The sequence below is a fragment of the Amblyomma americanum genome, chromosome 1 (genome assembly GCF_052857255.1).
Source record: "Amblyomma americanum isolate KBUSLIRL-KWMA chromosome 1, ASM5285725v1, whole genome shotgun sequence".
Taxonomy (NCBI): Eukaryota; Metazoa; Arthropoda; class Arachnida; order Ixodida; family Ixodidae; genus Amblyomma; species Amblyomma americanum.
This window is the reverse complement of record NC_135497.1, coordinates 78,893,432-78,917,128: the sequence shown is the minus strand read 5'-3', so window position 1 is coordinate 78,917,128 and position 23,697 is coordinate 78,893,432. Positions and strand designations below refer to the sequence as shown.

At 46.7% G+C, this 23,697-nt stretch overlaps 1 long non-coding RNA gene across 1 annotated transcript in view; it reads left to right on the top strand.

The window, feature by feature from the left end:
- The window catches only part of LOC144113104 (uncharacterized), a 263,457-nt gene extending 246,839 nt beyond the window's left edge, over window positions 1-16,618 (top strand). The window contains exons 3-4 of the long non-coding RNA XR_013310616.1: window positions 15,755-15,844; window positions 16,409-16,618. This is a non-coding gene — a long non-coding RNA (uncharacterized LOC144113104). The remainder of the gene's footprint in view (window positions 1-15,754; window positions 15,845-16,408) is intronic.
- Window positions 16,619-23,697: the final 7,079 nt, after the last annotated feature.

The window sequence follows — 23,697 nt, the reverse complement described above, 5'->3', positions numbered from 1 at the left end:
TTTTTTTAGAAAATAGAGAATTTTACTGCTGCCAAAATGGTGTTTCCTCAAGGAGATTTCCACAGACAAGAGGTGTTCCGCAAGGATCAGTTCTCTCACCTGTTCTTTTTAACATTTTTCTAAGCTCAATTCCATGCATTCAAAATGTGAAAACTTATGTGTACGCCGACGATATTGCATTTTTTGCATCAGCAGGTGACATTCACACTCTTTATCGAACCCTGCAAAATTACCTCAATGTTCTTGACAACTGGCTAGGAAGAATTCATCTGTCCCTTAATGTGAAGAAATGCGCATTGTTAGTATTTCCAGTTTCTGTTCCTGTAAACATCTGCCTGGTCTATAGAAATAACATAATACCTCAAGTTCAGACGGTGAAGTATCTCGGTGTAATATACGACTCTACTCTCTCCTGGCGGCCACACATTGAGCAAGTTTCTGCAAAAGGAGTTCGGGCCATTGGCATCCTGCGCAGGCTTTGTAGTGCTAGGTCAGGCATGAGAAGGCATACGCTTCTGATGATTTATAAAATGTACGTCCGCCCAATTTTGGAGTTCGGGTGTGTTTTATTCTCAGGAGCTCCTGCCTATAAACTTCGCCCTCTTGTGCTTTTGGAGCGTGAGGCGTTGCGCCTTTGTCTGGGGCTTCCAAAATATGTCGCCAATGCTGTTCTGCACCTTGAGGCGCGAATGCCTTCGTTATCAGCTAGGTTTCGCCTTTTAACAGTTCAAACATTTTTAAATTTGTGCGACTCACCTCTTCACGCTTCCAGTATAATATTTCTAAGTCAACCTTCCGCCTTTTTTGGTGCTGCCTGGTCTCGATTTCATACCCCGCAGATATGTTACGTGCAGTCCCTCCTTGATCGCATAAATATTCATTTCACTGATGTCCGCCAAATATATAACAACTCCTCATCTGTCCAGATTGAATTCGATGACATTTTCCCATCGAATGCAAAGCTGCAGCCCTTCCCGCTTCTTCAGGGTCTATTGCAGGACCACCTAAGGTCCTTTCCCTCTCATGTTCTTATTGCTACCGATGCCTCGCAGGATCGCGAAAAGGCAGGTGTGGGAATTTTTTCACCTTCACTGGATTGGTCTTTTTCTCTCCGTTTTCCTGACTTCACTCCAATTTTTCTGGCTGAATTATTAGCAGTAATCTTAGCCTTACGAAAATTAGAATCTACCGTTTCCCAGCTCGTGGTTATGACAGACTCTCTGTCCATTTGCTCTTTCTTATCCTCACCCACTGACTCTCGGCCATTACGCCTCTTTAAGTTCCTGATTCCGCTGCATCTAAATTCGGTAAGGTTGCTTTGGGTACCAGGTCACATGGGCTTTCACTTAAATGAGGTTGCAGATTCCTTAGCAAGAGCCTCTCTCAGCGGCCCAATTGTTGCTGTCCTACCATCGTGTGCATATACAGCTGCGGTGAGGTTTCGCAGCTACACAATATTTCAGGAATTTGCTGCCTCGGCTCTTACATCATCTCCCGAATATCAGCATCTTCTGCATCCTTGGAGTAGCAAAGACTGGCGCTCACGCAGACTAGAGGTCTCTTTCACGCGCTTGCGTTGCCGGGTTCCCCTTCTAAATTTCTACCTGCACAGATCTGGACTGGCAGCTTCCCCACTGTGCCCTTTTTGTGCCGAACCTGAGACAATAGATCCCTTCCTGCTGTTCTGCCGCCGCTTTTCTCATTTGAGGAAGCGTCTTTTGCAAATTCCATTTCATCAACTGGGCTTGCCTGTGTCTTCCGCGGTTGTTCTTTCCATTGGCGCTTCTTTGCTTGGACGAAGCGACAGGAGTGTGCGCTCTGCTGTGCAAAATTTTCTTCAAGAAACGCAGCGACTCCCATTCTAATTTCTTTTTCCCGATCTCAGTCAGTAAGACATTGCAACATTACAGGCATTGTGTACTATTGTGCACATTAAGCAATTGTCCCGTCTTCGATCTCCAAGTTAACTGGACCGCTTTCCTTCCCTCTTCCAATCTATCAGACTACATACTATTTCCACTGCTTTTCCCGTCAAAAATTTCCTGTATCCAGTAATTAACCGCCTGTGTCTTGGCCACTCCCCCGTAGTGGGTATGTGCCAGCAACGTCTGAGGCCTTCCTTCCTTCCTTCCACCGGTCATCTGGCTTGGCTCTGTTAGGAGGACATCGTTCGACCCAGTGGCGTTCGTCCTGTTCATCGCTGCCCCGACGGCTCTGCTCTGCTGGGAACGATCGGCTAAGTTTCGGGTGGCTGATTGTGGCATTTTCTCTCTGCGTCTTTGCGCGGTAAGGCAGTAAGCCCGGACTATGTCCACCCAGTCTCCCGGCCAGGGGAGTTCCATCTGGTCGGCTTCTCTGTCAACTGATCTCCTACCGTTGGAAGCTTTTTTGCGCAGTGGTGTCGGCAGTATCCCTGTCGCGCTGGTGCCTAAGGATGGTGGTGCTATCAGGATGAACAACCCTGGGGCTGTTCGGGCTGCTCTTCAGTCGGCGACTTCTCATTATGAGTCAATCTCAGAGGTTCGCCAGTTTGGACGCGGTGGGATTCTGTGCAGATCGCCAGACCTCGCCTGTGTAAGAGATTTACTAAACTCTTCATCCTTTGCCTCCCTTCGGGTAAGTTCTTTCATCCCTTCTCATCTGGCGTGCACGAAAGGTATTGTACGAGGTGTAGACTCTTCCCTGTCTCCGGCAGAGACTGTTGAGCTTCTGTCGGCTGCAGGTGTTGTTGCTGTGCACCGCTGTAGCCGGGATGTAAACAACGTGCGGATGCCCACTGAATCAGTGATTGCTACCTTTGCCGGCACTTCCTGCCCCTCTGAAATCAAGGCATGGCCTCTAATTTTTCGGGTAGACCCATTATCATCTCGGCCTCTGCAGTGTAACAACTGCTGGCGCTATGGACATAGCGCTGGTGGTTGCAAATCCAACTTGGTGTTGCAACTGTGGGGATGGTCATTCAACAAGCACCTGCACTGAGAAGAATGAGAAGTGTTGCCTTTGCGGTGGTGCGCACTCTGCAAACTACTCAAATTGTCCCTCTCGAGCTCAGGAAATTCAAATTCTGGAAATAATTGACAGGAAACGCTGTTCGCGCCGTGACGCTATTTCAGAGGTCAAAGACTGTGCCCACGGTTATGCCGGTGTGACCGCTCGGCAAGGTGCCATGTTAAACTCAACGCTGTCCCAGGCAATTGCGGCTGCTGTGGAGGCTTCGATGTCTAAAATGGTAGAAAAGATTGTCGCAAGTGTGTCGGAGTGCTTTACAAATGTTCTAGCGACTCAGTTTACACATGCCGTGCAGGCTAGTTTGGCACCTCTTTCGACAGCAATTCCCTCTCCTCTTATCCGGTCTCAAATTCCAGTAGCATCACAATCCCAGGAACAAACTTCTGTCACTTCTGCTGTACCTACCACGGGTACTTCGAGGGATGTTGATATAATGCATGATTCCGAGATGGTGGAGCCTGATGCGCGGCTTCTTAAGCGCAGTGGGTCCCCTATGTCTCATTCGTTGTCTTCTCAGGGAACCCAGCCCAAATCAAAGAAGAAGCAGCTTGGCACTAAACCCAAGGATACCATTTTGGAGCAGGCAGTTGCTGCTGCTAGACTTTCGCAACCATAGCGTCGTTGCGAGTTCTGGAGTGGAACTGTCGCTCTATTCTTTCCGCTTCCACAGATTTACACTGCCTTTCTACTCAGCTTAATCCGGGTGTCATAATTCTGCAAGAAACGTGGCTTTCAACCGACAAACATTTTCATATAAAAAATTACCGGTCATTTCGCCTAGACCGCCAGTCAAGAGGCGGGGGTTTACTAACTTTAGTCTCTTCAAAATTTTGCCACAGGGCTGTGGTATCTTTTCAACCAATGTCTCCTGACTGTGAGATTTTGGCAATAGACTTTGTACTTCCTGGGTGCTCTCCATTTTCAATACCAAATTGTTATTTCCCCAATGGAGTCCAGGATGTTAGACCTCTGGATTTTTTACTCGTAAACTGTAAAAACCCAGTTCTCGTGGCTGGGGACTTCAATTCTCACCATGTGTCTTGGTGTTTTAGGACTAATTCATGCGGCAAGCGCCTTTGGGACTGGGTTTCTGATCACAACCTGATGTGCTTAAATTCAGGATCGGCCACTTATCTTCGCTCACACACTCAATCTGTTTTAGATCTCACGTTCATTAGTCCTGGAATTGGCGTAACGAATTGGTCGACAGTTGATAGCGGCACTTCAAGTGATCATATACCTATTCATTTTGATATCATATGTCGTGTTACTCCGGCGTCTTCTCAGTTGCGGTCACATGTAAATTATGACAGATTTCAGACGGCGTTGCGCTCGGCCCTTGCTCCAGTGTCTAACATCGCCGCGGTCCACCAGTCAGCAAGCATATGTCTGGCTATTGAGGAAAGCCGTAAAAAGTCGGAGTTCCTGGTGAGGCCAACGAAAGGGAATTCTTCTAACTGGTGGAATGCGGACTGTACAAGAGATTACAGGCGGAGGAAGGCAGCATGGAAAAAGCTTCTTCATAACCAATGTCCGAATAACTGGAGTGATTATAAATTTATTGCAGCCACCTTTAAACGTACAGTTTCTCGCGCAAAGGAAAAATATGACTCAGAACACTTCGATTATCTTTCAAAGGCGGGCAACCGACGTGCACTATTCGGTTTTTTACGGTCTAGGAAACAGCTCATGTCCTCTCATAATTATCAGTCATTAGTTATGTCTTGAATTAATAGCCACAGGCCTGCAAAAGCGGTTCTCGTCTTTACTACCTATGCGACCATTGTTGTTTGCACCAGTCGTACCAAATGATAATGCCTCACAAGTAAATCTATCAGAGCTTTCACAAGTTGTCCAGAGATTGCCAGCTGCTGCTCCTGGCCCTGATGGTGTTACCACAAAGATGCTCAAGATTCTATTTGAAGAGTCTCCCAACTCCCTATTGCACCTAATAAACTACTCTCTCAAACACGCTTGGATGCCTTCTGAGTGGAAGCTGTCCAAGGTGATCCCTTTACTTAAAAAATCAAGGTGGAGGCTATGAATTGGATAATATTAGGCCCATTTCTTTAACATCAAACGTGGTAAAGTTGATAGAAAGGTTGTTACTAATTCGGGTGTCAGCCATTGTGGACCGCAAAAGTATACTCAGCCCGTGCCAACTCGGTTTCCGGCCACGGTGTTCGATATGGAATGTACATGCTGATCTTGAGAGCAGAATTCTCCTTGCTCGTCGTCAAAGCCTGGTCGCGGCTTTGGTTACGTTAGATGTCGCCAAAGCTTACGACAGTGTAGAACACTCCATCCTGATACATAGGCTACAGTCTCTTCAATTTCCAGATTATATAGTTGCATGGATATCTGCATTTCTTCATAACAGGGAATTCTTTTGCGTCCATAATGGTGTTCATTCAGAGAGGTATAGACAAACGCGAGGTGTACCGCAAGGAGCTGTTCTTTCTCCTGTGCTCTTTAATATTATGTTAAGCTCAATTCCTCTCCACCGCCATGTACGCACTTACGTCTATGCGGACGACATTGCGTTTTTTGCTGCTGCGCCGGATATACATTCTCTGTATGGTCTGTTGCAGTCATATTTGAATACACTTTAGCACTGGTTGAGCGCATTACACCTGAAGTTAAATGTTGGCAAGTGCGCTACTCTTGTTTTCCCTCTATTCACTCCTGTAGTGGTCTCTCTCACTTGCCAGTTAAAAATAACACCGCAGGTTCAATCCCTAAAATACCTAGGGGTCATTTATGACAACAAACTCACCTGGCGACCTCACATTGACCATGTCGCGGCGAAAGGGGCTCGTGCCGTGGGCATGTTACGGAGATTATGTCATCACCGGTACGGCATGCGCAGAGATGTGCTATTAATGATCTACATAATGTATGTCAGGCCAATTTTAGAATTTGGGTCAGTGTTGTTTTCAGGCTCGGCTACATATAAACTTCGCCCTCTCGTCCTTTTAGAGAGGGAAGCACTTCGCATGTGCCTCGGCCTTCTAAAATTTGTGGCTATCAATGTGAAGCCCGCATTCCGCCTCTCTTATCACGACTTCAATTTTTAACTGTGCAAACTTACCTCAGGATATATGAATCCCATTTCCACCATTCCCAAAGCATTTTCTGTTCTCAGCCGACCTCCTTTTTTGGTGTCCCCTGGTCTCGTTTCAATTCCTCTCAGGTAGTGTTTTTGAAATGATTACTTCAGCCTTTACATGTAAACATCTATGATATCCTTCCTGCGCTTCGCAATGGGCCCGCTATCCACATTGTTTTCGACGACATATTCCCAAAAAATGCAAAACTTTTGCCACCGAGTATTCTAAATGGTCTTCTAGAAGATCATCTGAGGACCCTACCTACAGATATAGCAATAGCCACTGATGCATCGCAATGCAATGAAAAAGCAGGTGTGGGAATATTTTGCTCGCATTTCGACTGGTCCTTTTCTCTGCGCCTTCCAGATTTCACCCCTATTTTTCAAGCAGAGTTTCTAGCAGTTGTACTTGCTCTACGCAAGCTAGGCCCCTCTATTACAGCAGTTGCAGTAATTACTGATTCTTTATCTTTGTGTTCGTCCCTCGCTGCACAGGTCGACGGTCCCATTTTATCAGCTTTCTTATCCCTACTTCCTCCGCATTTGAGCCTTGTTCATTTAGTATGGGTTCCCGGCCACAGCAGTGTGACAGTAAATGAGATTGCTGATAATCTCGCAAAGGCTTCCCTCAGCGGCCCCGTGTTGCCAATCATCCCGGCTACAGCCTACATTACAGCATCTAGATTTCGGCGACGTGCGCTTTTAAGCACGCAAGACACATCACTTTTAACATCGGCGGATTATGCACCTTAAATATTATTGGAACAGGAAAATTTGTTGCTCTCGGAAGCTTGAAGTATCACTGACGAGGCTGCGCTGCCGCATCCCCCCTCTAAATTTCTATTTACACAAGTTGGGTTTGGCGATCTCTCCCCTTTGTGCATTTTGCCGTGAGCCAGAATGTATTGAACATTTTTGGCTGTATTGTCGCCGATTCAACTCACTGAGAAAAAGGTTGCTGGAGGAGCCCTTGTAGCATCTTGGCCTTAGTTTGAGCAGCCCGCTCTTGCTATCATTTGGCGCCACCACATTTGGGTTCAGCCACAGATCTGTTTGTACCGCTGTTCTAGATTTCCTGATAGAATCTCACCGACTGCCTTGCTAAGTTTTCCAACCTTTTCTTTTCTCTCAATTATTACATTTTGACTAAATCATTAATATTTAATCCCTCTCTTTATTATTATTCTTAAAATTTTAAAATCAAAACACTCATCCCTTTCCTGTTCATGACGAAAAATTCACCGGTGTTGCGCTCCCACGTGCTTTTCCTTTTTGTTAACTGCGTTCAGGTGAATAGCCACCCGATTCTTGGCCGATCCCCCAGTGTGGGTATGTGCCATCTTTTGATAGGCTAACAACAACAACAACAACAACAGCAAAATGCACAGCGCTGCTGTTTACCTCCGACGTTCTGTCCATAAGCAGGAACCTTGTAGAGATTCGGCCACGCATTGCCGTCGACATCTGGCCGCGCCTCAGTAGCATGGTTGGTTGGCACTGAAGCTCTCTAGATCTATTCAGTTGTGAATCCCTGAAGGAACGCTTACGTGTAGGATTTGTTTTGTGAGCTGCTTCTTCAACATCTAAGAGGACGAGCTGAACAGCTGAAACCGGAATTTTGAGCCGTTAGCACCTGTAGCTTGATTGATTGTAACACATTTTATTCACCAGAAGGAGCTTTGTGCTAAGAGGTCGCGTTAAGTGGTGGAGAGTACATATAGCCCTCGACGAATTTGTCAGCCCACTCCACCGCCAGAACTTGCGTTCTCGGATCAGAGCTGGCCAGCACGGCCTCCCACCGCTCGAGAGAAGGAGCGGTAACTACGTCACCCGGAGGTGGCTCTGTTTTGCAGTCCCATGGGATATGATCTTAGTTGGCTCGTTGGCCGCAGTGTTTACAGTTCGGTTTGAATTGATCTGGATAAATGTGCCTTGCACGATCCTGGATTGGATTGTAAAACATTTTTTGCGTCGAGAGCAGGTTGCAGGAGACACATACTAGATGGCCGCTAGCCCATGGCTGGCAGCGACCTCACTGGCCCGCTCGATTGCCCGTACTTGAGTGTTAGGGTCCGAGCCGACCAGCACGGCCTCTGACTGCTCGGGAGAAGGGAACCTCCTGTACGGATTCGAAAAGCGCGACGGCTGTTTCGGCCGTAGCACTGCCTTTCAGTCTCGTACGCAGGGATGACGAGCTTTGTCATATAATTGCAGAGACATAGAAGGACAAACTGTATCTTCTTAGGGTTCATTTTGACTCTGAAAAATATATGCTGGATGGTCACTGCTCAATCTTTTGAGTAACCGGAACCGAAACTAGCCGACACCGCTAGTTTTCTTCAGTAAAGACAGTTTTAGTAGCCTTAGGGGTGGCATTTATGCTGTGGGTTTTTTTAATAATTGAGAAGTGCAAAATATTACTTTTTTGCTTTTGTTACTTTTGCTTGTGTTGCTAACTTTGGATTCAACAAGTGCTAAACTTGTCCAATCATTTGTGTACGCTTGACGGAAGCGCAAATAAATATATGAGGTAGTTGTTTATTTGTTAGATTCACTGCTAACTTGCAAATTTTCTTGATGTCTAAAAAGCGATTACTTTACTTGCGACCTTGCGACTCATGCCAGTGTTACGTATGCCATCTTGGCACCCCAAACTAGCTGAAGCTGGGAGAAACAAAGATTCATAATTTAATCGAGTTATTCTGCTCTTAGTGAGGCAGCAAGTTTTCAAACTGATTTGTTGCAGCGCAGTCAGGTCTGTTTCCAATTTCAATGCGGTGCATTTCCTGTACAGACTTCTTTATTGGTTCTGGCTTTGGCTACGACAAGTTCTAGGAATATTTAGATGCGCAAGCGTAGGCTGTGACATACGGGCTTCTTTCAACGAAGTTTTTACGGGCTCTGGGTATTCGCAGCGACACCTCTCGATCATGGCAAAAGGCTCATAGCTGTTCAGTGGCTGCAGTAAAATATTTCGGACTAGGCTAAAGAGTAGGGTTTATTTATGGCAGTAGGGGGTGCTGCGGAAATTATTGCCCTAAGATGCACGCAGTATTAGTGCTCATAAAGGGAGCAAGACCGAGCTCTTCAGGCACCACGGCTTATGCCATCCAATGCCTATGCTACATATATATGCAGTGAAAGTGCTCAGATTTGAATGCTGCATGCATTTGAAAGAGGGATGTAGACACGGCTTCGCGTGAGGACTTCATCGCCTAGAAAGGAAAAAAAAATGGCCGGTGGTTTAGCATCGCTAAGCATGGAATATTTTGCGAAAGCACGTTTTTTTTTTTGAACGAAATTTACAAAGCCATTTCCGACGAAGGTACGGGGGACGTGACTGTAGTTCATGGCTGAAGTCAGGTCCAACGTATGCGCTGCCAATTTGCCAGTGCTGCTTGCTACGGGATCTTCTCTTCGAAGCGTTTGCATTGCAAGGTGCACGCCGCATTCGCTACTTTTGAGGAGCTGCGAAGAGAAGTTTGCCCATTCTTATATCTCCGCCGGTCGCAAAGTCGATGATATCTAGCTCGTCCCCTCATCGACTAAAACCATCTGACATGCTCGAATAGTCCGCGATGATAAATGCATGCGATTACGTTCAGTGCTCGCGAAACATCCCAGCACTCCGCGCGATCGATGTACGGCGCTAGGTGCCTTCGCCCGAATTAAGCCTGTTTCACATGGTGCGACGGGAACGAAAAATTACGGCCCGGTCGCACTGCCGTTGCAACGGTAATCGCAGCCGCCGTTTCACATGCCAACGATTTCTGTTGGTGTCGTCGGCACCCTAGCGTCGGTGCGGCCTTTCAGTGGACGAAAATTCTTCGGCTGCAATAAATGTCAAACATCGTGGCAGGCGTTGATTTCGTAATCATGAGTAATAATATTGATCCGTGATGTATTATTAAGTTCAATAAGACGTTTTCGAGATTTTGCTGTCATGTCGCTGAACTCCTATTGGCTGACTACTGTGGCCATCGCTGCGACCGCACCGACAGTGCGACCAACTTGTTGAAAGTCTGTCGCAGTGGCCCTGCGACGAGAACGACGCGCATTTCTGTCACACAGCGGGAGAAATCGCACTGCGCTGCGGTAACAATCGCATCATGTGAAACGGCCTTTACTATAAGCCTCGTAATCTGCCTCCTCGTTCTGATCGCAATTTATATATGCAAGTTATCGCCAGCATTTGTGCCTGTGGCAATTGTGCACCGACCTGTGAAGCGCAGCGGTATGCTCGCTAGGGGATCGAGCGCCCGTACTCCGCAGAACAGGCATCTCGAACGTACGCTGTAGAGTGCACTCTCCCGTAATACGCAATAAATATCATTCTAGCTCTTTTATCGCCAAATATTTAAGATAGTTACATTGCTCGTCGCAACCATGGCAAAAGAAATATGTCGAATTTATTTGAGGATTACGGTTACTAACGACGACGACCACGCCAGCGCGCTTGCAGAGTCGAGGACGTACTCCACCACAGTACACGCAGACACAGGGGAGGAGCAACTGCAAAGCCGGAAGAGTACGAGTCACTCCCGGGCAAGTAACGACATTTTTGAGGGGAAGACGACCAAAGTGCGCTGCTCGCAGCATGGTCCTTTGCACGGAAATTAGCGCACATGGAGTTTAATTAAACGCCATCTGGTTCGAGCTTGGCGCGAGCCGAACAGCACCCCTCAGACTTGAGCGCGCACGGCTTGGAGCACGGATATATGTGGCGTGCACTCAACTTCGACATGTGGGAGAGCGACTCGCCGCAACGAAACAATGAAGTTTAGCAGGATGCGTTGTTGGGCAAGTTGGTTCATTGCAATAGGAAACATTGGTTGCGCTTTCTAGACAATCACATGTAAGAAGACAGGACAGGCGCAAAAAACACTTATATATCATACCATACCAGCGCAGGCGCATCAGGGTATCAGCAGCGTTGGGTTGTTCTTTTGTTACGCTGCTGATACCCTGATGCGCCTGCGCTGGTATATATAAGTGTTTTTTCTGGAATAAACATCAGTTGTTAGTTTGCGCCTGTCCTGTCTTCTTACATGTGATTGTCTAGAAAGCGCAACCAATGTTTCCTATTGCAACGAAACAAGCCTCGAGTTCGCGAAGCGGATTGTTGGCGTGCAAATATCTAGGAGCAATATTGCAGTTCCCACGACGCAACCAAATGACGTGCGGGAAACGGTGCAACCGGAGGATCCGTCGTGGTGTTCATAATGGCAGAACGAGCATTTCATTGCATGGCGCTGTCGAAGTCTGCGCGTGCATCGAACCCCAATCGACCTCTTCTGGGCAATGGCTAAATATTCTTGAACGAAAGGTATATCCTCGAAGATGGCAATCCAAAGTAATATCACGCCGTAATATCACGATGGAACGAAACGCGAAAAACGCGGCGCCTGTGGGTTCCGCTCTTCGCATTTGTTTTCATTGCGCTTTTGCTCCGGTGATAGCAAAAAGGCGATAGTGTCGTCCATGATACATTCCGGGACTACTCTAATGTTTTTTTCTTACCATCAACATAAAAGCGCGATGAGAAGAAATTCGAACACCGGAGCCTGTAGGCGCGGCGCTGTTCGCGTTTCTTTCCATCGCGATAGTAGCTTGAGCCACAGCCTTTCTAGATTAAACGGCGCGTATCATGGAATGAATGTGCACTGTTTTCGTGAAACTGTGACAGATCAGTTGCTCATTCATGAAGTCATATCTTTCATGAACATTTAAACTTCCTTGCAGACAGTCGGGTTCTGTGCGATGCTATAAAAAAGACCTTCGAATAAACGCCATTTCTACGTCTCGTGACAGTCCGGTGGCAGTTTCGCTTTGTGACATAGAATTCGGGAAAATTTCGACACTTATGTGCTGACCTTTCCGGCTGCTATAATTCGCGAACCAGTCCCACGTAAGAACTGGGGAAGGCTAGAGTACGATGCGTCGTATGTTGTGGATTTCATTGCTCTGAGGTTTCTGAAACGCCATATGGTTTTAAGGGTTCCGATCCACGGATAAACCGCTGTAGTTGTCGTCGGCGTGTCGAGAAAATCGGGATTGGTTGAGAGGATCGTGACGAGAGGAGGCGAGACACAGAAGCTCACGTGGCATGTGCGCGATGATGTGACGTGATTTGATGGACGTCGCTGTGTGCGCGTGCCTCAGGTGCGCGGTTTTTTACATTTGCGCGAGAAACAACCAAAACTTGTTGCGGCCAAATATGGCTAGACGCACGCACGCGCGCGTGTGTATGACCACGGATGATAATCAGTCACTTGTAGGGAAACATGGTGGGAAAAACGATATGCGAAGCTGCTTGACGGTCTGGCAACACTGGGCCTGCGATTTTCTTATCTTTTTATCCACTGGTTTTGTCAATTCCAGGATTTTAAGTGTTTTTAACCACGAAGGTCGTGGCTTAATTTTTACGCATGAGCTTCCAAGTGAGAGAAAACTGCAATTTTTAGACCCAAGCTTAGCGCTCCGGGAGGACCATTTATGCTGGGGTTACTTTCCCCGTACTAGCAAGGAACTGCTGCCATTCAATACGGCGCATTCAAAAATTGTGAAGCGCGCCATCGCCTCTTTATGCATTGAGTCCTTGCTTAAAATTTAAGTCCTGTCCGCTCCAAATGCACGATAGCCTCGAAAATCATATTGGCCGCCTTTTGGCTGCTGGCTTCCCCTCGGTGGTGTTGACTGCCGTCGCTGAAACCCTCCTCCAAAAAACAAAACGCTGCACCAGTCCAAAGAATTCTGAAGAAGGGGGCCCTCCAGTAAAACCTGAAGTTATGCATTATGTGCACAAAGTGTGACACAATCTCAAGAAAGTGGGCCAAAAGACACAAGGTACCGCTGGTTTTTTTTCAGCCGCAAACAAGTTGAACAAACTTATACCCCGGATTTGTGGCACTGAACGCCCTGGGTGCAGGATAAAAGATCAGCGTACCTTCATCCGCTGTATGGAAGGAGTGGTGCACGAGATACCCGTGACATATGTGAAATGTGCTATTTAGGGCAAACGGGGAGTTGCATCAACAAACGTCTTAGGGAACATGACAAAAGGTAGAAAATAATAAAGATAAATTTGCCAATATGGTGAGCCATGTTAACACGTGCACGTGTGAACCTCGACTGGAAAAGGCGACGATTCCAGGCAGAAGCAAGATCAAGCAGTCGAGGCTTTTTATTGGAAGCCTTTCGCATAAAGAAAAAGGCAGCCTTGTGCGTGAGTGACACTTCAGTTAAATTGCATGCGGCGGAGTACGTTTTTCTGTTCAAAAATGATAGTGCGAGGCGATAAGTCACCGCTGCGATAAGGCACGTGGAGTGAAAACGTGGGCGCAGCCTGAGGCTATAAGTGTATGTGATTTTCTGGTGCAATAAACAGTTGGAAGTTGCCGCCTGTCCTTTGTCTCCTCTTCTCTTTTGTGTATGTGGACTTATTTGCGCTAAGGTGTTTTTTTCCAAGTTTCAAGATGCTAAATATCAACTAGCCCGGTAACATGCCTTGCTGAGCTATATTATTAAGGCGTGAGTGCAGTTAATTCAGTGCACTGAACACTGTCTATACAGAAGCAGATGCGATTCCTGAACCTCAATTTATTTTATGCTTTAGGCTTCCCTCGTGATCCGAGAAAGGCTGGTGCCACATGTCGGCTAGGTTTCCTTCGTGACGTAAACTCACTGCGCGTCCTCTGTACAGTCATCGATCACACACTTGTCTAGAGCGCTCGAGCGGCGCGCCGTTTTGCGCCTTTAAGACAATGACCGCTACCTGGGGTGCCCGATACAGCTTTCGAAGGCTAGGTCATTCGTAATTCTGTACTCCCCGGTGCGCCGTCCGAACGGTAAGACAGGTATACGTATGACCGACTGTACAAAGTCACAAGGGTAGGCTTTGTTGCACTACAAACCAGCCTAACAGCGAAGCCAGATTTTACGTGCGCAATCGCTAAATGTTTTTCACCCTGCAATTTGAATGGCCTGATTAATGGGATTAACGAAAAACATCTGGTTGATTTTATACGAAGAGACCGACCATGTAATTGTAACCGTCTCTACGTAAGTTTCCTATAATTTCATATCTGACTTGAGATCCGTGAAAATTCCGAACCAAGCACGCTGCTCCTGCGCACGTGCACCCAGCGACAGCGAACAATCTCATGACCGTCTGAGCGGCGAAAACAGCTTATACGTGATCCTGCCGTCTTATTAGCAGTGGTAAAAGTGCAGTTTTTGGATTGATTTTGTTGTTGCGGTGTATCTTAGTGCAGAACACGAATAAACGCTGAAGTACTGAAATCTCGTACGTGTAAGCTTTGACGCTAGTCTTATTGGCCTCCGGGTGACCACGACCACAATTCAGGTACGTAGCTCAAAGGGCAGGAGTAAAAAAAGAATGGTTTCAGCGGTGGTTGGCGTGGCGGCGCTATCACCCGAAAGGAAAAACGCGAATAAGATTGCGAGACGCAATAGAAGGATGACACGTCGAAATCAGCGCCGAATTTTACTCCCCTACTCAACAGAAGAAAGTCAGATCAAAGCACGTGGCAGTTAACAGGCGTAAAGAACTCAGCCTCACATGGCGGTAGGGGTGTAGAGAACTGGCGACTAATTGAACTGAACTCCTTACCATCCATTAACGTTGGCCAGCCCCACGCACAGGACTTAGCAACGCGAGCCATGGGCTTCGAAGGAAAAATCTCGTACGCTATGGAAATAAAACTCAAGCAGTTTCATTGGCAGCCAAGCGCAAATCTGAATAACAGAAGCCTATTTGCTTATTCACAACTAACAGTCAATTAGTCTAATAATAAGTGCGCGAAAAATTTTGGTAGGGTGTTAGGTTGTACGACGCTACGAAATAGCATCTCAGTGCATTCTGTTTATTGACGTCAAATAGTTGACTGTTCTTTGTTTCAAATTCAAACTAATTCATACCTTTTTGGTATTATAATAGGGGACTTGTGCAGCAAATGCATGAAAGCATTAGAGGAATGCATACCTGTATTAGAATTTTCCTTAGCAAACAACCTAGAGCAGGCAGGAGTGTCGCTTTAAATTATTGCAAATGAATTTGCTAAACGTTACTAATCAGCTTTGAAGGCGTAGGAGATTAGTAAAATATTTCAGTTAGAAAGTTGTAGTTTTTCTTGTGGGAGCTGCTGTGCGCAAGCGTTTTTAGCGGCGTAGCACGCGAAACCACAAACGTTGGCGGGAAGTCCACGTGCGCGCAGCTATAATGGCCGCGATTGTGTTATTTCCTGAGGTTCCGCGCGCTTATCCTCAAAGCGTGGAAAAGGCGTTGTGGGCAATTTTATGTACAGAAATTTCCCCATCTCTAATTTCTTTCGACGCCGTAAAACTTTCTCAGTTAAACTATTTCAAGAAGTATATGAAGTAAAGCCCGTTTTCTCCAGGAGACCGGCACTTATGATGCTAGTTTCATTTCTGCAAGATGAAGTTTTTTTTTCTTTTTAAAGCCTGGCTCACGTTAGCTGCTATATCCCTTATAATGCACTGCTTTCCTCTCACCCAGCCGTATGTTCCCCCCAGGAGCAGGACACGTTTCAGCTTCCCATTGAAAAACATTGGGTATATATGCCATGGCACTGATGCATGTGGCCCTGTTTGCAGGCTGGATATTGGTGCCTTTGAGGAGCTACCAAGGGACTCAACGAGGCTGCTTCCACTTTACCTCGGAGGTAGAACACACCCTTCGACAAGGTGAGTAGGATTGCCAACGAATATTTGAACAAGCCCGAACATTTTGGCGCACCAAACGTGCTAAACGCCGCTTTTGGGCGAGATTTGCAAAGCCACTGCGATGAGTTCATCAGGCCGCGTCTACGATCATTTCGTGTTGAGACACTGGACACGTCCGTGCTTAAGATGTTCACCGCGATACCTCAAATGGCGCCGCCACTGTACTAATTTTTCAATACCCAACACATGCAACCTTGCTGTGTGTGACGTCGACGCGAAATGTACCGGTTTTATATGTGACGTGTGTGCGATTTCGACTGAATTACGCCAACTAATGGCTGTGCAGTATATTGATCGTTCCTATTGCACTTGAGCTTGATGCAGACTGGTCTGGAAGTCCTCATCTTGGTTCACGCCACGCGTCACTCTCAAACTGCTTCCGCCATTTTATTTGACTCATTGCTCTTTTTGAGGGAAATATAAGGCTGTGGCTAAAGGGTTGGCAGCGGGGTTGGCTGCTCACAACTGCCACAATGCCGCATTCCCTTTGCTAATGTCGACACCTACCTTTCGCACACCCAACAGTCACTGCAAGCGGACAGTGGGAGGCACTGCTGACCAGCTCAGAAGCCGCCGCTCAAGAGAGCTAGGACGGTCACCTGGGCTGCGGACGCCGCGGCGGCGGTGCAAGGCCTTGCAGCCATTTGATCTCCAGCACCTGCCTAATATATCAGAAATAGTTGTTACCTACCCACCTACATTGCAACTGTACCACCGTAGGCCTCAAATAAATTCGACACGCTACTGCGCTTGCCATGCATGTGGGGTAGAATCTAAAAATTCAAAAGATGAGCACCCTATTTGCTCTATTAGCCAGTATACATATAAGTTACGACAGTGGCGTTGTTAGCCCCAAGAACTTCAATAACACTTCTGCTGAGCCTAGTTAGTGCATGATACTACAGATGATCGATGTGCGCAAAACGTTAGACAATCCAGATGCACCTAGCTGTTCTTGTTTCTCTTGTGTACGTGGATTGTCTAATGTTTTGCGCACATCGATCATCCGTAGCACCAAGAAGTTTGTACGCTTGAATAAGAACATTTATTTTCACGCTTGTGTCCCTGGTGTTTGGAGAAAATACTAAGCAGCTGACGTAGTCGTGACATACTTCCTGATGCTGCAGTTTCAGCTTAGTCTCCTCTGGTTACGTTTCCTTTCGAAGTGAAAGCTTCACTACGCTAGGTAAAGCCGCTCTTCGCATGTCGCTAAATTTGACCTACCCAGAGCCGGAGGTGGTGCTTTCGCTGGGTTTAGATGTCCACTGAGATGTCGAGATCTGAGAGCTACTGCGCCCTTTCCATTCCTCAAGACACATGCTTTCACATTCCTCCTTATAAGCAGACCTAAGTGCCCTCGAATGCGTTTTGCCTGCATCGAAACGCGGCCGCCGCGGTCGGGTTTGAACCCGGGTACTCCGGCTGAGTAGATGAGTGCCATAAAGGGACAGTGAGGAGAACTCTACCGATTTTTTTTAGCAAAATCTGATAGTTTGGCATTTCGTGGCTTTGTTGCCGCTTGTCCGGGAGCGAAAGGTGCATTTATTTCAAAGAAATTTGGATTCGAAATTGAAAAAGTTTTTCCAGCCCTCCGATTCAAACTCGGCGCACTCTTATGACGTCACGGCGTCTTCTTGTGATGTCACAGGACGGAGTGACATGAAACGCGACGTAAACGCAGACTCGTGATTTCTGGAACCAGCGGTGCGGTCTAGCAGCAGCCGAAATGAAAGCTACCGCCGCCGCACGTTGAAGGCATCTATCGCGGGTCGATACCGTCGCTTCGTTTACGTTTGCTCCGGCGTCTTGCCAGCGTTACGATGGCTCCCGTTCCCGAACCCGACAACGAAGTTCTCACAAAGTCTCCGGCTTACAATTCAGCGACCTCAGCCCCACAGAGCACACGATGCTTTTAAGGGAGCACGGTTAGGTTAGGTGCCGGCTGGTCGTTTCCCACTTCCTCAGTTAGCAGCTGTTGCTAATTGAATATCTTAACCCCAGTGCGGGGAGTCGCGAGGACAAGGTCGACGCGTCGCGCCCATCGGATGCTGGCCGAGGCTTTGGGGCTAATGGATTGTGATTCCTTGAACGGCGCTGTTGCACGGTGCAGCAGGTGGTGTCGAGGATGTTTCCCATGGTTGCAAGGGCAGGTTATTTTTTTCTTGCCACAAAAAAACAACAACGGATGTGTGCTCAAGGGCGCTTGAGTTTAAAGTTGGCGGTTTGAAAGTAAAACAGACGCATGACGCTTCAACGGGTTCCGTGCGTTTCCAGAGGTGCGGGGTCCACTGGATCGGGCTGTCTCGCCCACTTGCATGTACCTCCAGATGTGTACTGTGAATGGAATAAATTAGCCGAGAACTCGAAGAGAACAGTTCCGCCCAACAGCCGTAGCTATTGAATGGAGCCACAAACAAACGAGTTGGAGGAGAGCGAAGTCACAGTCTCTGCAGGTTCCAAGCTTTTTTTTTAACTGCCTTGTATCTTGTCTCGCTTATAAATCGATGTGCGTCAAAAACAAAACCACGGGGCATGCAAAGCTCATAGACGCGAAGCGCCATAACAAACCGAAACTCTCCTGGCCGCCTGTGGCGCCACCAAGCATCGGTTTTCTTCCAACATTCAGGTTGCCTTTTTTCTGTCTTCCTTGTCTGATAAAAGTGCACTATCGGTATCAAAACAAAACTTACTTCAATATTGAACTGCGCAACTTGTCTGCCCCAGAGATTCGTGGCATCCACAGAGTAAGGAAAATTCCTCAAAGGTGGCATCTCTTGTCCTATGACGTCATCAGGCTTGTACTTGCGAGATTGGCCTGTGGTGGCAATACCTGTATTTTGGTTCTTTTTACTTTCTACCTTACATGAGCTTTATTTTCACTAAGAGTAGCGTTTTTGTGATCAGGAGCTCGTATTATAACGATACAAGCCAACTTCAATTTCTCCTCAGTGTCCCTTTAACCACTGAGCCATTGCGGGTGGTACCTACCCAGTGTGCGGAACGCACTCAACGTCAAAAATGCCAAGCCGCCACTACTTGCCCGATACACGACAGCTTTCGCTGTCTAACCAGGTTCAAAACTAGTTAAACCGCCCCAAATTTTTTGAAGCAAAAAGCTTCTTTAAGCTGCAGGTGAAAAAGTCATCGAGGTCAGAGAATGACCTTCAGTCTAACCACGGTTATCCCTTACTTACAGCACGGTTTGGATGTCCACTGATATATGTGAGCCAGTTACTGCATGGTTTCCTTTCCTCAAAAACAATTTTCAAAACCAATCAAATTTTCTTCGAAGGCAAAAAAAAAATTGAAAGCAAAGGAAAGGCGCATAACTGGTCCCCTGAGACAATGGACACCTCACTGGCACTTTAACCAATTTTCTTCGAAATCAAAAAAACGTTAGAGATTACTGCGGCAACCCGCATTGGAGAGATGCGAAAGCATTGACGCCTCTCTACAATCTTTGCCCCTCTTTGATTCTCTTTGCCCTTCTTTGCCTTATCGACTGATGAATTAGCTATCGATTGGTTGATTGCAGGGTTCTATGTTAATTCATCAATTCCCTCAATTTCTGTAATCACTTGCCTGAATTAATCACATTTACTCTGATTATACTCTTTTCGCTTCAATCACCCATTTTGAGTTTTCAGATTTGGCGCCACGATTCGTTTTGAAATTTGGCGCCATGGTTCGTTCTCACCCACGTGCTTGTTTTCACAAGCATTCGCTACGCTCACAACCATTCTCTACATCTGTGATTAATCATCCGATGGACATCATACTTTTTGTGCATCGTCCTCACATCGTCGCCTATCGATTACAACCATTCGCTTGATGCTATCTGTTCCGAGAACGCCATAACTGCTGCGGACAAATTTTGGTGACATGACCCCGTCGACTTAGCCTAGAAATGCTTAAGCATTAATAACTGGCTCCCTGGGGCAGTGGACACCTTAGTTGCGCTTTAACCTACGTGGCGGTAGTGACAGATGGGCGCTGCATGCGTTGACATTCACAACGTTGCAGCAGAAACGCGGCGCTGAAGCTATAGACCGTTGGCGTTCATTGTGTTCATTGCCGTTGGCAACGTTCTAGACTCCGACGATTTTGAGGAAAGGGAGGTGCATAACTGGCTCCCTGGGGCAATGAATGCCTCAGTCCCGCTTTCAGGTACGATGGTGGTGAGAGAGAGAGATTAGGGCTGCATGCATTAGTGCTGACAAAAAATGACAGGATTGCCGCCGCAGTCAGATTCGAACCCGGGTAATCCGCATCAGTAGCTGGTTCAGTAGCTCGTTAGGGCGCTCGTCTACTGATCTGGTGTACCCGGGTTCGAACCCGACCGCGTTTCAATGCAGGCGAAATGAAAAAAATTGCTGGTGGTTTAGCTCTGGTTAATCCTGGTCGAAAGCGAAAAGCTTTGTCTCCCTGGCTACGTTTGTCGTCGAACGCCTGGCGGTTTCCATAGATAGCCATACTGACACACGCACAGGAAGAGGATTTTTTTATTTGTTAAACATCTTGCTTTTTCAAAATGACATTAAAGGCGCTCACACAAGCAGTAAAGGATAATTCGTTTTTGGGGAAAAAAACGGCGCAGTATCTGTCTCACATCTCGGCGGACACCTGAACGGCACCTTAAAGGAAGGGATAAAGGAGGGAGTGAAAGAAGGGGCGTAGTGGCTCCGGAAATGGCATACACTACGCTACGAGACAGATACTGCGTGATTTCCTTTCCTGAAGAACCAACTTTCAATTTGTCGTGTGCTGCTGAAATCGATTATAAGGCACCTAGCAGTTGGTGAACCTGCTGTACCAAACTCCCTGTTTCGGTCTCACTGGAGCGAATTTCAGATTGCTGAAGCAACGCCCAATCAGTTTCAGTGCACCTAGCGGTTAGTGAAAACTACTGCCACACACTTTTTGTTTCGGTTTCACTGGCACAAATTCCCAATTGCTTGCGTGTTAGCCAGGCTTGACTATGGGCGGAGTTGGACAGAATTTCTCCTTCCATCCGCTCTGCAAATTTTGTCGTACCGAAATTATTTCAATGTAGGTTGTGCAGAAAAGTGTACATTTAATGACGGGCAGGTATGGAATCATAAATCAACAATGGCTCTTTCTATCTGGCGCTCTTGTCTTCTGTTTGGAACAAGTGGTCATTGCAGGCAGGCAGTATATAATAAACAGACGGAGTGTCGTGGGAAACAGTTTATTCCAGAGCAAGATAAAGAATGAGTACACAAAGGGTAGACACAAGCCAAAACCATGATGGTACTGAAAGGCTCAATACAAAGACAACTGCGTTCCTTAAAAGAAAATATGAATAAATTTACAAAGAGAACACAAGATAGATAGTCAACACATCTCTTGTGCTTGCAGAAAAAAAAAACAAGCTGGACGTCCTAAAATCGTAATCCTTCGCAGCAGGAGCACAAAGAGAAAAATAAACGGTGCTCCAACGCTGGCAGGCCGCCTGCCTCTTATGTACCACCTTGTCATAAGTTTAGAGCATTGTGTGGCTTGTCAGTTGTTGTCAGTGGTCCAAATATCATGAAGGCGAAAGGAACTGCAGTCCTCACTCCTCCGAAAAGCCCTTTAAGGGTTTCAAATATACACCATGCCGCACCTGGGCAACAATACGGCGTGCAGTGCGTTTCAACACGAGCAGAACAATATATCCGCAATTGAGTAATAAACAGGTCCAAGGTTTCCATGAATGTTGAAGAATTTGACGCAACTACACCGCGCAATGAGTGCATGCTGTATTGATTCGTGCTCTGGCCCCCCAGGCCCCCAATCCGCACCTCCTTACTTTTGTAAACAGACCACCAACACAGGGGCCATACGCCGTATGGGAACAGCTCACTGCGATGTGAAAACATCGATAGCCTGTGCTTACTCTTTGGGTCAGTTTTTTCAAACAGCATTGATTTAAAAACGTGTCCCAGCTGTTGTCCAACGCACGAAAGGTGTTTTGGTGCAACAGTGCAGACAATTGGCAGTCTGGCTTGGCCGTGGCATTCTATGGCTTTGGAAGGCTCGTCGATGGCAAAAAAAGCAGCTCCGGGATGTTTCACTATAGATTACATATTCATATAGTGGGTGTCCAGGCTAACTTTATCGAAGGGTTCAAAAATAAAATATTTGAGGTAGGCCAGGGAAACCACTTACATTCACCTACCAACTGGCTTGCGCATCATAGGCAATTTTTCTTTTGCAATGAATTAGTCAGCAATTAAGATAGTTTTTCTAAGTGCATAAATATTGCATTTAGACAGTAAATGTGTATAGCAAAGTTGGAGAGCACTTTCATAAAATACCAATCTATTTATCTGCAATAAAGAAAGCCTCATGCATATCTTTTTTCCGAGCTCCAACGAAAGCCCGCGAAATACAAAAAAAAAATCATGTGACTAGCGCATTCGCGCACCACGATTATGCTGCTCTCAATCCTGTCTTCAGTTAACGAAATCAGTTGCTGGTATCGCATGACGACCCCATTGCTCTGGCAGGCCGATATCTCGACGGTGGTTGCGATGCCCGCGCGCAACTTGCACAGTCGAGCTTGCAGACTGGCTCGTTTTCGCCTTGTTTGTGACCATTCTAGTGCTATCGCACTAAAAGCATGCTGAGGAGGAAAGTGCGGCGCGGAGCAGAGCGTCGCTGCTTTCAAATTTTCAAGAGGGTTTAATTATGATTACTGCGAAGCAACCTCTGCCCATCATCGGCTGTTATGCATTGAAGCCCCAAACAGCTGCAACCAATTGTTATTAGATAGTGCGGGTGACACCTGTAAAGATCACACATTGGGATGCTCAAGAAGCTAGTTTTAAACATTACTGAAGAAAAACTAATTGTCGAGTACCCTCGATATCGATGCCTTAATTTAGTTAAAACAAACTCTCTCGAGACACAATTCCCAAACGCAACTGGGGCCTAGCGTCATGCTTTAAAATGCAATGATAGCGTGGAACCCATCCACTATTTATATTCAGTTGGTCACTTGAACAAACGTGTCACTTGATATACACGGTGAGCGGAGCGTTAAGCCCCTTGACACTTCCTTGAAATACTCATGCATCACAAATGACAATAGATAAAAATTTAAAAATAAATAAAACAGCACATATGTCCAAAACTTCATTGCAAAACGCCTCATAAGCTGTGTAAAATTCCAGCCACACTGAAGCTGCACTAGTGTATCTGCTTATGGTGCATTTTAATATACTGAATAAGGTAATAGCAGGGGGAGGAAAGCTCGAGCCACTGCGATCCGTCCCGGCTGATTAAAGAAAGCTCCGCTGACGCCGTTACTGCACCCCCACTCGCTATCAAAATAACTGAAGGAGGAATTGACGCTGGTGTCTAATAAAGAACAAGATCTAAGCCCAAGAAGCTTCTGAAAGGAGGAAATATCTCTATTGTTCTATCTCTTTAGAATTTCTATCTGCACACCGTTGTAACCGCCGCGCATCCTTTGCTTGTTTCGTGAACTTCGTCAGCTGCGTTATCTCAGGCGCTATTGCCTGCTTTGCGGCGCCGATCACAGTCACTTTGGCGTTGTGTTGCTTCATGTGTTAGTGATGTCGATGCAGCAACAGCAACGGTGGTTTTTAGTTTTGTGCTTAGTTTAGAGTGCAGCGAGAGCCACAATGATATGAGAGAAATTACGCTTTCTCGGGAGCCACCGCTCATTTCGGCGCATGGATCATGAACAATCACTGCTGTTGTCGAAGCAGTCATCGTGTTGGTCCGCAGAAGTGTCGGCACATCGTGGGAACCGATTACGCAAGTGAATGTTAAATGAATTTATT